The 15,060-nt window shown below is 40.2% G+C and overlaps 1 long non-coding RNA gene across 1 annotated transcript; it reads left to right on the top strand.

Annotated features, from left to right (window-relative positions):
- The first annotated feature begins 2,193 nt into the window (after nt 1-2,193).
- LOC123982611 lies at nt 2,194-6,563 on the top strand. Its single transcript, XR_006828017.1, has 3 exons — nt 2,194-2,316; nt 5,869-5,960; nt 6,430-6,563. It is a non-coding gene; the product is annotated as an uncharacterized LOC123982611 (long non-coding RNA).
- The last annotated feature ends 8,497 nt before the right edge of the window (nt 6,564-15,060 follow it).

Raw genomic sequence — 15,060 nt, 5'->3', positions numbered from 1 at the left:
TTAATCAACCAATTAAATATAATCATGCAGAAAGCCTTTAGTGTTGTAATCAAAATATTCTTTCAACTATCACTTAAATTTGATCTTCTTTGTAAAACATACACCGACTCTTGACTTCAAGAGTTACCTCTTTTCTTCTTCAAATAATTTTAAAAGAAGGCTCTTTCAAAAATAGCATGCTCTGCAAAGGAAAAATAATTGCACTTCTTTTTGGTCAAACATGAATATTCAAAATCCCAGAATTTGCTGTGAGAAAATAATTAGGAGTTTATTAGCATTTGTTTATTTGTCCATGCATAAAACCTCTTAATGAGAATGTATTCTCAAGCTCTCGACTCTGGGGAAGTGAATTCTCAGCGTCGAGAATGCCTTCCGTCTTTGGAAAATATTACAAAAAATAGGAAATGTATTATCCCACAAACAGCTAAATTAACCACACAGTTACAAAGCATGACATGTCCTCAGCCAACCTCAACTAGTGGTATTTGCTCTCCATGCATTGAAACGTAAAGAGGAGGAAAATACCAACTCAGAGTAATTATAACACATACAGTGACTTGACATTTAGGGCACAGTGTAGAGAGGGAAGATAGTTGGCCTTATCAGAAGCTATAATGAAAGGTCAATGGCCTCCTCAGTGTTTACCTCCAATCATGTGGTCTGAAGAAGCTTCTTCAGTCTCTATTGAAAGAGCAGCAGTCTGGTTGGGAGATAACACAGCATTGTTGGCCGCAGGTGAAACAAACATGGATTCGTTATTTTTGAATTGAGTTTTGGTTTGATTTCAGTATTTATTTATGGAGCATAGATAAAAGCTCACAAAAAATCTAACTGCACAGTTAATTACGTGAATAAGCTACAATGTAATAGAGAAAGAAAAGGGGAAACAGTATAGTGACACACCCACAGTAGAGACGATCAGCACTCAGCAATACAAACACAGCTAATACATATAAATTGTAACACTGTTACACCTGTTTTGTTTTTTTTCACACATCTTATGCTGTTGCTGCACTCTCCTCTATCTGAAAACTAAGGAAAGTCTCTCTCTCTCTGTGTATGTTTTTGGTTCGGTCTCAGTCAGTGGAAGGAAAAAGCTGCATTGATAAATAGGTCAGAGAGCTTTTCCACCCCCCAATGGTTTCAGGCCCAGCTTGGCAAATTGAACATAATTAAGGCCCAAGGCAAAGGTTGCACTTTCCTTGAAATAGCGGGAGGAGTGGTGCAGGAGGTAACTTGCTACAGGAGGAGACACGCTGCCATGCATGTTCAGTACAGCATGCCTGGGCACAGAGGATCCACAGAGCCGCAACCATGAGAGGAGGAGAAGGAGGAGGAGGGTGTGGGGGTTAGAGAGAGAGAAAGGCAGCCATTACAGAGCCAGGAAAACTCTCTATACATGTTTCTATCACACACACTCCTCTCTGACACTCTGATTTTGGTTGGCACACAGTTATTTTGTCACACGTTTGCTGCTTCTTCCTTTCTCTGACGTGTGCACACGCATTAAAAGGAATAGTTCAACATTTTGGGAGATACACTTTCTTGTTGAGAGTTAAATGAGAAGATCGATACCCCTCTCGTGTCTGTCTGTTAAATGTGAAGCTACAGCCAAGAGACCTGATAACAGAAATATAAAACTTCATAGGCTGATTATTTTCTAATAACAATTTATAGGAAAACATGCCTTTTTGACTGTAATAGATTTTTTTTGTTGCAATACCATGATTGTGTCCTCCTCTCTTAATACAACCATGGCCGGACTACTTCCTGGCCAGGCTAAGTGACTTCCTGGAGTCTCTGGTGGTTGCTTGGCAACCTAATGGCGATAATAAGACTATAAGGAAGTCAGTCACCACAATGTACCGTTTTTACGGACAGAGTCAAGCTAGCTGTTTCCCTGTGTTTCCAGTTTTTGTGCTAAGCTAATGGGCTGTAGCTTCATAATTAACGAACATACATGAGAACAATATTGAACCGCCAGCAAGAAAGCAAATAAGTGTATGTTTTAAAATGTTAAACTATTCCTTTAATACACCACTTTTAAAAAAATGCAAAGCTCCATCTCTAATCATATTTGAAGGATGCTTTCTTCACTGCCTCAACTCTACCTCTGCTAAGTGTGTCAAAGTGTTTCTACTTTTCACATTGGTATCCTCAATAGTCTGGAGGTGCTGTTAGTGAGCCGGGATGCCAAGAACTATTAGTGTCCCAGCAGCCTCTGCTCTGAGTGCTTTGCCTCAGTGTGGGGGACACGACAGGGCAGAACCATGCAGGGATTGGACAGGTTAAGGACGAGTACAGGCCTGGGTGGAGGTAAGCTAAGGAGAAGTATCCAGCTCCACTGTCAGGCTGTACTGGCGAAAGCAGATTACAGCGGGGTGGCAGTGTATTAAGGGGTCAGCCTCGTTTCACACCACAGCACCATCTCTATTAATGAGCACTGATCACGGAGCTCTACATGGCATTATCTTTAGGTACCACCACCATCACCTCCTCTCATTAGCTTTCTCATTAGCTTTGCCATTAGCATCCACATTAGCAGAGGGTCCTTGATAACTGCTTAGATGCTTTCTGTGTGACACTACATTATGGCATGAAAGGGGTGACACATAAGAAATCAAGTTCCTTCTTTACACTAAAGATTAAATAAATTGTTGGGTGGAATTCATTGAATGGTATCTTGAAAAGAAATGTTTGTGAAGCACCGCAGTTAGGGAATCACAAAGTGAAGGGTGAAAAATTGTATAGACATAATTGTAGTAAAAGATTATAATTCAGGGCTAAATGCAATGAAAGCTCTACTGTGTGCCTTGTATTGTTTGGAATCATTGTCAAAAAATAAATACATAAAAAATAAAATGACCTTGTATGTTAAGCAGAGTTTTTTGAGTTGATTTAAATTATTCACATATAGCCTTTTCCTAAAAAGAGCAGAGAGTTGTGTCAGTAACTAAAAGGGCAAACTAACAACATCCCACATGCCCAATGCAAAATGTCATAATGAGGACTAAGAATTTGCCTATTTTCATAATGCAGGCTTTTTATTCTTGAATAAATTGTACATTTGAAATTATCTTAGTTTGACTCCTATAATTTGAACAAAAGAGTATATAACTTATTTAACTGCTTTTATGGGAATAAGTAAAAAACGCAAATGCTTGTTAATGCTTTGAATTTTGGAAGCGGCTGTTTCATTATTAAAAAAATTTTATACAGCAGAAGAATTTTTATTTTATTTTACAAAAATCCACATAGCTGCAGAAATTTTAGATGTGACATACAAAGCCATATTGCTTCTTGGATTTTACCTGCTTATGTCTTAAATGGATGTGCAGCAGCAGCAGCAGCAGCAGCAGCACACCAGGCACTCTGCCCATCACAGACACCTAGCGTGACCGCACGCTATCTGGTAAAAGATTTACCATGGCGACAGGGCCACGAGGCTCTAACTCAAACCTTCATCAGAATGTCAAGGAATGTCAGATAGAAAGAGGGGAGAAGACGAGGAGGAGGAGGAGGATAGGGAAGGAGAGAGGAGATACAGTAGCATTGTTCCCTCAGCGCAGCAGGCTCAGCTGGCCTAAAGAGTCCCAGTCCCCTCAGCCTCGTAAGACTAATGGCGGAAAATCACAACCTGGGGGGTTTGATCCTCTAAAGGGCCTCTGAGACCTGATTAATATGCAGCGTTTTTGTGTGAAACACAGACATAAATAAATGCTCGGAAATGTGTGTCACATGCACTCAGATTTATACACGACCTTATGAACAAAAAGCATTCAGAGCATACGCTAGTAAGTACGTAGATGTGATATCAGGCAGCCCACTGAACGCCGTGCAGGGAGGCACAAAGACATGCCATGCATATGCTGTAGTCATACGCATGCAGTCATACACGCACCATGAAGTAAAGGAAGTAAAGGACACAAAAATATTCAGCTGATTGCTCCTTGACTACACAGTAATAGGAAGAAAAACAGACAGGTACAATCTCCCTGCCCTGCGTGGTATATCTGAATGTGCTGTGCAGGCATTTTCGCCATCTCTGCTTTCCATGTATGGCTTCCCCTCCCCCCACACTCTCCATCATACTGTATCCTCCTCACCCACACAGCAGGCTCCCCTCCCCCACCCTGCGCTCACCACCCCCTGGGAGGATGGAGCAACCAGAGAGAAATTAATTGAAATCTAAACCCCGATGCAGGATTAACTAAGTAGGTGAATTCCAGTTGTCACATAATCAGGGCTAGTGTAGTATTTGACTTTCATCAAATGGGACTGACTGAAACATCGACCAGGGATAATGACAGGGGGGAAAAAAAGGAGCCAGCTGCTGTGCCCCCCCGCCCCCCTCTATTTCTCTCTCCATCCCATCCCTTCCCCCCTCTCCTCAGCATCTCTATCCATCCCTGCCTCCTAACCTCGGATGTAAATTTGGGATGTTTCCAACGGCAGTGAGCCATTGGTACCTCTCAGCAGGGTTAAAATCACAAAATGTTGCCGTCATATTTTGCGACCTGCTTGCCTTCACATACACACTTCCAATTTGGAGACGGATAACCAACGGTAACCAACACCTGCTGGGAATGCATCTCTCTTCATCAGTGCCATTCTATCACTGATGGAAACATTTTTATCACATGTGAGCACATATATACATCCATGTCCACTGGCAGAGATCTTAGTAGGAAGTCTGAATTATCACAAGGTAAAAAAGGCAAATCATAAGGACATGTCTTTCAATAAGCAGTTTGTCATTACACACATTACATGAACTGTGGTATTAATTGTCTAAGTGTATAGTGCTGGTGAGTTGTATCCTTTCCCAACTACAGTAAATGCACCGTGGTATTTGGTTTTCTTTGAGACAGCGGAGGATGAAATTTTGAAGTAAAGTGGGTCAAACAGCACGGCGCTCTGATGAAGCATGACTTGCCGCAAAAAAAAAAAAATAAAAAAATGAGAGCATGTCAGAAGATTTTTCTTTCACTTTGAGAGGATGATGTAGATAGGGCGACGCGATGCCCGAGACTCACTGTGCTATCAAGCAAGGGCACTTGATCTATTTTGAACACTGAAAATTTCCTCAGTTCAGTCTTACACTGTATTGTATGACAATGTGTTTTGATCAGATATTGGTGCAAAAACAACAACAATAAACAACGGATCACATTTAGTATAAACCCCAAAAGAGACATGCAGGGAAAAGCTAACACTTTACTTTAGGTCCCCTTATTTAGCACTCATAGGCAGTATATAAACATCGAATACATGTTTATAACATACAATAGTTGTACAATAGATGTAGTTGTAAGCAGATATGTGTTTAGTAATGTATTTGTCAACAACTATATGCTCCTGTGGTCACCAATAAGGGGAGGCTGGTGTATAAAACAGAAAATAAATGACAATATAGTAAAATCATGTAAAATGTGTCTTTATAGGAGAAGCTCTAATTGTTGACAAATACTGTGCTGTATTTAAATTGCCGTCATATCTGCTTACAACTTTATTACAGTGTGTTATAAAACAGTATTATTAAATGTTTTTATACCAATTATAAATGCTAAACGGGGGGACTTGGTGTGACTAAGTGTTACCAGGGAAAATATAAAGCAGGTTGTTGCTTTTCCAGAATAGGAAATGCTACATATAATTTAAAATTCTACTTTAAAATGAACACTGCATCTCCTGGCCTCCCTTTATTTCTAAATATCCATGTAACTCAAATAGAGACAACATATTGCCAATTTTGTTTAAATTGGTGCTACAGTTGGAAAGCAATGCTGCTGCTACCAGCAATAAAACCAAAACATTTGTCTTTGTGTGTGTGTGTGTGTGTGTGTGTGTGTGTGTGAGACTGTCTAGGTGTGGATAGCAGTGGGTGTGGACAGTAGCGTCAGTACAGCAGAGCAAGCTGCCAGCTACCCAGTTGATAATATAGCTTGGACTTATGCCCGGTGAGATTGACCTCAGCCTGTTGGCTTGCAATGTCATTTACCACCTGGCACACACACACACACACCTACACACACACACACACACACACACACACAAACACACACACACACACACACACATTCACACACACACACACACACACACACACACACACACACACTACTGTCCTATCTCTGCCTTCCACTTCACCTCTACACCTCTCTGTTTTTCTACAAACACACACACACAAACATTTATACATGTAGGGGCATATCCCTTGTTAATGGGAGTGCTTGTGCATACTAGAGGGTACCTATGTGATGGACTAATATGTGTGTGTGTGTGTGTGTGTGTGTGTGTGTGTGTGTAATGATAGAAAATAATAATCAAGAAAAGAGTAGGTAAATTTGTTGTGGATTTAAATTAGACTCTTAAGAGAGTGTGACTGTTTTGCATTTCACAAACACACACACACACACACACACACAGATTCAACCATTTCCACAGAACTGTGGGGTGAAGGTGTGTGGAGCCGAATACCTGGACAGATTGCAGGCAGTCATCCCATTAGACCTGCCATCAGAGCGCTGCCTGAGAGGAAGCGGAGAACAGAAACCGTTTTATCTGCTCTACTTGCACACACGGACCCAAGATCTGTTTCTACAATAAAAGCACAGCGTATGGACCTTGACACAAGCATGTGTGCACATTCTTGTCTGTGTGCCATTTTACAGCCTGTAAAAAAAAAACAGTTCTGAAACAGCATGTATAAAAAATGAGAAAACCCTTCATTTGTCTGCTAACACCGAGCAACATTGTTTACAAACAGGAAGAGCTGCAGCATTGTTTTATTTAGTGTCACAGATAAATCGTGATACAAATCCAGGGAAATGGCAGTTCGGTTTATTTATATCAGCTTGTACTCTGACACCTGGATTCATTTCATCCGATTTAATTACAATTGATTTGTGTTCAGTCAAATGTTTTACTGTGGGACAGACAAGAGGCTGTGGTTGCTGCACAAATGCTGCGTTGTGTGTCTCTGCCTGGTGACTCTGATGCTGCTCTCCATAACAGCGAGGAGCGATGGATAGAGTGGCTAACAAACTACCAAAACCCACTACTCCAGCCTAAATCACATTTCAAAGCATAGAGGAGTCTATTACAGGAAATTAGAAAGGCCTTGGATCTCAACAAGCCTATCGTTCAATTTTATTGAGTCTTCTCAGTAGCCCTTGGTGTATTGTGTAAACTTGTCAATAACAATTCGTCTACATGTGTTGTGTTGACAAACAGCACTGAGCATGTATGTAGAGCTCACAAACATGTACATGCAAGTAAATGCGTGCACACACACATACTGGTAAGACTTGTCTCCATGATCCTACCCTTGGGAACTATAGCTGAAAAATGTAGCAAATAGAGTTCATGGTGCCGTTCAGAGGACAAGTTTCTATGTATTGAAGATAAATTCTAACCATAAATGTGATGCATTTCTTTAGCCTGTATGGTGTGCTTTTGTGCTGATGTGTGGTAAATCTTGAAGAGATATGTGCCTCTGCTTTTAGTATTATCTTACCCTGAATGAAGTAAAGTGAAATGGATGTTTACTTTCTGTCAATTATTGTTTTATTACTTTCGATTGCCACATGTCCTATTAAAAGCAGAAATAGTGGTGGAGGAGATTTCTTTCCTATCTTATCTTACACACAAATAGTGTGCAATTTAAATGCAAAACATCCTTTTCTCCACAGGATGTGGCTTCATTCTGAGGATATATAGGCAAATGCAGCCATACTATACTGATGCCTAACCCTCTTCCCTGTGTCTCCACTCCAATCTTTAAGCTTCAAACATACCTAGACCCCCTCAAAATATCCATCCATCCCCCCAATCCACACCCCCGCAGTCTTTCTGCGCCTGCAGAGAGCTACTGCTCACTATCCATGTGCATCGTGTCAGATCATTTGTGGTGGCAAATCAATAATGCAACTCTAAATTTCATTTAAATAAACATTAGTGGCCTACTTAATTAATGAAACCTCATCTGCAATTTGTCAGTGTCAGGAGTGCTATCCCCTTTGATGTTGATATGAATATTCCTTTTCAGAAAATGAGGCACATGCACGATTAGTGCTTATTGTGGCGTTAACCTCTTCCTAGCTTCTGCCTGAATTTGCGCAGAGCTTATCAAGAGTACACAGCATCACAAGATTAAGATAATTTACTTTGCAGGGAGGACAATGAGAGGCCATAAAATGAATGTGGGGAAACATCATGAAAAATAGAGTCTGGAATACCTAATGAATCTAATCTACATACAAGCAACCTGATCAAATGCTTGAGCAATTTCAAAGGCCATATATCAACAGTACATGACATTAACATCGAATCAATATCTAGGAGGTCCACACCCAAAAGCAATAACGCTGAGCGTTAATAACCAGCAGGGATATGAGATAAATAATGAGAAATATAAAACAACACACTATCATGACACGAGATGAGTATCTGACCTGTCCTTGTCAGTGTACAGAGAACAGCTGCTCATGACCCAATTTCACATGGATACATAATTCAGGGGCGAGCTATACGACTTCCAAACCACTATAAAAATATTCATCAACACAAGTTAGCAAATCTATTTCAACAGACTCGCTTACGATCCCCATTTCAACATTAGAACTGCTTCATTAGTTGGGAGAACAACTCGTAAAGGCTTCGCTGACCTCAATAAGTCAAGTTGATCAACGCATTGCCCAAGTTGATAAGTTTAAAAGATTCAAGATGGTATAAAAAGACTTGACTCATTAATCATGAAACTTAAATCCGACTGACAGCAGTTCAAATAATAATAAGAGAGCACCTTGACAGTCAAATGTGTTTTTGAAGTGATATTTCGCTTATCACACATCAATCAAAAAAGTAGCAAAAAGTAAGGAACAATACATTTCACATGGTGAAGTGTATCTAATAATTAAAAGATATGGTGACTGAAATATGTTTCTACTTTTGAATAAACAAAAACATAGAATATACTGCAGTCTAGCTGTGAATCTGTTGTGCTGTTTCTGATAAGACTGCACTGACATGTTGACCCAGAACAACAGTAACAGATTGCTTGGAGGACAATCTGACTAAAATACAAATGCATATTGACATGTGTTCAAATATCCAAAGCACTTGATTCAATGTTTTTGGGCACAACATCCAACATCTGTGCACTAACTGGATCAAATCTACTCACAGCTTGCGCAGGATATTTATGAGGCAATAGTGAAGTATGTATTCTCTACCACAACAGAGGATGCTTCAGCCAGTTCATTGAGATATATCTGCAGAAAGAAATGTTGTAATAAATAAACATATAAACTGTGATCACATTTTTTGCATGCAAAAGACTAAGAAGAAGAATCGAGTTTAATCATTTTTCAGCAAAAACCAGGTTACAGTACAGAGCGAGATACTGATTAAAGCTCAAGGTATGAAGGAGACCGAAAAAGGAAAGTGGAAATCACCCCCCTCCCTTATTTGGGACACCTGAAATAGGCCAGAGGCTGATTTCCTCCTATCAGAGGAGCCCTGGGAAGCCTGGGAGACTGGAGGGAAAAGAGGAGAGGGAGGAGGTGGAGGGATGATGGCGGCGGTGGGGGGATTCAGCGGGGCCTTAAGTGTGCTATCATAGGCGTCTCTTGTGCCTGCCTGCTTTATTTGTAGTAGTCAGGTTAATGAGTCCACCAGCCCACTTGATGTTGAGAGGCCTGCCACAAAGAGTTGCCTCATTAGAGCTAGCGTGCACGCGGTTCTGAGACAAAGGGACATTCACACTACTGAATGCCTTTACGCTCCTCAATGCTGCCAGCCTGCGAGGGCCAACGCCATGGCATAGCCCCCTGCACACGTCCTGGCGCCTGGCCAGCCACACCACGACCCTCAGCTCGGCTGGCTGGACTAGCAGGCTGCTGCAGCGCTGCGAAGTGTTGGCGAGAGGGAAGACTGCACCAGCCGTAACCTGCTGTGTTTTAGTGTGTGTGTGTTTTAAAGAGAACGGGGCACAAGCATAAGCCACTGCAGGAAGCCAACATAAATGCTACATTATCGATGACTGCGATTGGTTCGCCAGCTCTTAGGATGTGTGACTGAGCTCTTCCCCTGCTTTCCTCCTCGCTGTATCTTCGCACTCCCTTACTGCGGCTCAAGCATTCCTCACTTTCTGAGCGAGCCAGCTTCTTCAAACAACTCACAGCTAACAAGGCTACAACTAGAATACATTGACAAATCATATTAAAAGCACAAATTATGCCACAATTTCTATGACACAATGAATGAAGCGCAGCTAGGTAGCCACAACACAAGGATGATTCCTGTCTGTGATACATGCTGCTTTATCACCCAAGGTGCAGGTCTGACCTATTTAAGAGCCCTTGCAAGGTATTCAAATGTCACTGCTCTGTGTAATTTCATGCTTCACAAGTAGAGACTGCAACGTCTGTTCCTACAAGAAAACAAGATTGACATCATAAATAAAGTCATAAACAATTTGTATATTTCCCAGGAAAAATAATAAAACCGTATACAATACTACAAAATCTATTAAGTTCAAAATAAATAACAAGAACTATAAAATCAACACTGTGACACACAAAATATCTGAGAATGTATGTTTCAAATCTCATGGTTAACCCTGTTATATTGAATACAAATGATCCCTTTTTAATGTATCCTTCACATTCCCCGCCTCTCTGTTTCAAAGCTTAGTCACTGATCATGAATTCACCACTGAGCACAAGATAATACATCACACTTTTATAAAATACTGTGCATGGACGTAGACATAAAACCATAAGGAGAGCATGAACAAACACCCATATTTCATGATTGATGCACTTGCAAAGATCCAGTTCACCAGTTCCATGCAAGAAAAAAAAAATCTATTTCTCTCAAGGCTTGGGGTCATGAGTTAAATATTTTCTGCATAGGCAATCCGCTCTTTCCGCCACACTATTTATAGCGCAGGCAGAAACAGCTGAGCTGACTGCAGTGATGTCACTTGCGCTGATGGAATGCTTTGTTCCACAGCGTGTGCGCATGCCACCTGGGTCTGTGCGAGCTGCGAGGGAAAGCTCGATGCAGGAGTCAAGATGGCTGACAGTTGCCCTATTTTCAAGTGTAAAAAACTCCCCAACACTATCTCCTTGAACCAGGCTGCCCATGGCCCCAAATACAGTACATAAACCTTTAAAGCATTCATTCATCTGTCATGCCTCTGTGTGTTAATGTCATGAAAGGTATCAGTATTTGTGGCCATTTAGAGCTGAGCGTTCATGCCAAAGTAGGGTAACATCAGGGTAACTACACACTGCAGCTGAAGAGGAGAAACTAACACGCAGGGTCTTAAAGCGTTGAACTGTTTGTCACTCCGTGCATACGGCTGAGGCGCTGAAGAAGTACTATACCCATATATATATTTTTAGTAAGCCTTTGGGCTTCTTTCCGTGTCCCTAAAAGAGCATGGTTGCCTGGCAACCATTATTGTTGCCATGGAGATTCATGTGTTGGCAGCTGCTGCAATCAGCATTAACTCAAAGCACATATTCTCATTCCGATAGTCAGGCGATGGGGATGCAACTAGGACACACAGTCAGAGAGGGATAGTAATCAGTGTGAAACATATGCTCATCCATTACTCGCTGCATTAATACAATTATATCAAAAGAAATTTATGGCTGTGCTTTGGTGCAATGATCACATTGCAGGCAGAGGCATAAAATTCCACCCCATAACAGATCCCTGCTTTCATTTAACATATGGGAGCAGGCTGTAACATAATGGAAGACAATGCAATTTCGCCTCTGACAAACACCTATCTGTTAAAAATGTTTCTATTTAGTATCACATTAGAGAATATAGATTTGTTTCCATTTTTCTTAGAAAGCATAAAGCTGAAAAGCTGTATACACCCTGCTTTAGAAAATGTTAACAATAGTAATACAAAAGTGTCCCTGCTGGGAAATGTATAAGCAGCATGTACAAATAGCACATTTGACAATATTGTTTACATATTAATTCATTTCGTGAGTGACCCGTACACCACCTGAGACACCGAAAGGGTTATGTTTTGAGATATTTTTCAGACTAAACTCAATATTTTCAGTAGTTCTCTGCCAGCTGCTGCTGTTGCATTTCGACCTGTTGGGGGGATAAGTGATATTTACCTTTTTCTCTTCTTCATATGGGGACACGTCCATGCCCACTGGAACAATTGCAGCCCTGTTGAGAGTAGACAAGCACAGAGATCATAATAGCAGTTATTTCCTCTCTGGGTTTTTTCCAGGGCCCAGCTCGCTCCGTCACTTCGCTGTTGACATCACAGAGCTATGTGGGGATAAAGAGGCAGAGAAAAACAATAACAGACCCATTGACCCCCATTTCACAAACCTTAGGGGTATGGGAGAAATCCACTTACAAGCCTGGAACAGACTTGCTGATTGGGCCTCAACAGGCTTTCTATTAGGGAACAGTGGAAGTGCAGCAGCAGGTCCTGACTACTGCCATTTCTGCGCAACGATGCTTTTCTGACTGATAGCCCAGATTTACATCTAACCTCGTGTGCACCTTGGGTGAGACACCAACACTGAACTGTATCTCGAATCAGAGAGACAATTGGATGAGCGCAGGATGCAGTTATTGAACTATATATTAATCCACACTGTCTTGTAAAATCAGTGATCTGATCATATCACTCCTGCTGCTTCTATTTAAAAAAAAATGACTGTGGCTGAGCAGTGTGAGGCGGCACTGCTGGAATACAAGCTATTAGAGCAAAATAATTTTCAGAAGCATGAGCACCTGTGTCCAGAATAAATTCATTAATTTCTTTCACGTACTGCTTTATGTTTACACGAGGAGGATGAGAGTATTCACTACATTTAAAGAGATGTAGGGCTGTTAATATGCATCTTTCTGCAACAAATCAAGATTAAGCTGCTCACCTTGCACTTGCATTAAAGCCAGGGGTTTCCCTTCCAGCACACCAACCCTTAGGCCACTTCTTAACTAAAAAGAAAATCTTGGGTTAATGATTCTGTAAATTTCCCCTTTCTTACAGCTTTAATTGCCCTACACAAAAGAAACATGGATTTGAGAGTCAGACATGATAATCTCCTGGTATAAGCACTAGAATGGAGGCTCACATTGCTTTCTGTGGATGCTGCTGGTTGACATTTAACATCACAGAGAGAGGGGAGGTGGAGAGCCAGGTGCCCTACATGCACATCTGACCCCCTGCTAATGTCAGAGGGGGAAGGTCCCACACACTCATCGTCGCTTCACTCACACAAAACACTACAAGGGCATAGTACAAAGTATCCGTCTCGTAATTACAGACAGGATTCAGTTTCCTGTTATGTGTGTTTATCTAGCAATTCATTCAATGTGTATCATAATTCCAGATACCATATCTTTTTTTAATGGACTGGAATTCGGGTTACGGTTTCTACTGTAAGGCTTCAGGTAATCATAAATAGCACCCTAAAAGGAAACTTTTGATGTCTTTTAAAAGTACCTAAACAAAGTCAAAACACAAAAGATCTACTCAAAATTTCATCTCAAGATGCTTGTCTTGTTTCATACACCTCCGCTCTACTATATTCTTCTCTGAAATTACAGGTCTTGTTTAATGTGTCAATTTAACAGCAATTAAGGCAAAGCTTACAAAAGAATGATTTTATACCGAGCGGAAAGCTCAGTGTCTAGAATGGAAGATGCACACTTTGGAGGACACTACAACCACAGCCAGCAGGCCTGTAACCCAGTGCAGATGACCTGGTTCTGCTTGCACGCAACCATGAAATAACAACTGCTGTTTGGTGTTTGATGTTAGCTTGGGGAGCGTACTGTCCCTGCTCAGGCTAAGCAGGCACATGTTACCGTCAGGATTTGGTCAAAAAAAAGAAAGAAAGAAAGAAAAAAATTGCAATGAGGTCATGTCCTGAAACAAAGGAGGATCTACTGTGTTATTCTCTAATTTTTCTATTTATTGCAGGTCAGGACCGGTTGCACATAATACTTTTTTGGATTACACAAGAATTTTCATATTAAATACCTAAATACTGATGAAATGTAACATGTTTAATGGTGTTAGAAAATATATTTACGTATTTGTGGGGAAAGAGGCAAAAACAAGACAAACTACTTTCAAAAACAATATTGATAACAGTGTTACTGATATTGTAGTGTCTGCACGGTTCCCATAACAACAACACATGTGCTTTGTCATACAGGAAAATTGTGTTTACTCTTTGGAGTGAAATGCAAGCAATGCTGACTTTTAATATATTACTTTTCACAAACTGAAGCATGTCTGAAATTGATTTGTGCATCCAAATAGACATTTTCACCCATTGACAGTAATGCCAATACAGAAGGAATGAAGACATTGTATTTTTAAATTAATTTATTAATTTTTAAGAATCAATATCATTACAAGTATTCAGAAGGTGGGTAGTTCATATAAGGTAAATGTAAATCATATTTGGACATAACACAGCTCCAAGAAATTGTCACTATTTAAGCAACATGTTCACCAAATATTCCACTATTAAATATTCCAAATGTTACTACTCAAACTGTGGAAATACACATTATTGCCCCTTCTTTCTTATGTGGTACTGCAGGTATGTTTACCTGTTTGTGTTGCTTATGTAAGATTAGAAGATGCATCTTTTGATTTCAGCCAGGAAACCAAAACAAAATCTTTCCCCAACTTATTAACTTGACTATTCAGGATTGTAGTGACTGATTTACACAAAACTGATCATGGGTTTTGGGAAATTCAAAAAAACTCAAACATAATTTGTTAAAACAATAATGCTAAAATACTATCAAAGCTGTCAGCAGGACATTTTACACACTAAGTAAGAAAATCAAACTTCAGGTCAAAACAACATGTTATTCTTCATTAAAATCAAATTATGACTAAACAAAAATTGTAGAAAAAAAAATCTAAAAACACACAGCTTCATAGAAAGTTACAATTACATTGTTTTTAACAATTAGATATGTGCAAAAATATAAGAAAAAACAGACCAATATATTAAAGCAGCTTTGATGTACATTTTA

The sequence above is a fragment of the Micropterus dolomieu genome, linkage group LG01 (genome assembly GCF_021292245.1).
Source record: "Micropterus dolomieu isolate WLL.071019.BEF.003 ecotype Adirondacks linkage group LG01, ASM2129224v1, whole genome shotgun sequence".
In the NCBI taxonomy this organism is placed as follows: domain Eukaryota; kingdom Metazoa; phylum Chordata; class Actinopteri; order Centrarchiformes; family Centrarchidae; genus Micropterus; species Micropterus dolomieu.
This window is presented reverse-complemented; position numbering and strand designations above follow the sequence as displayed.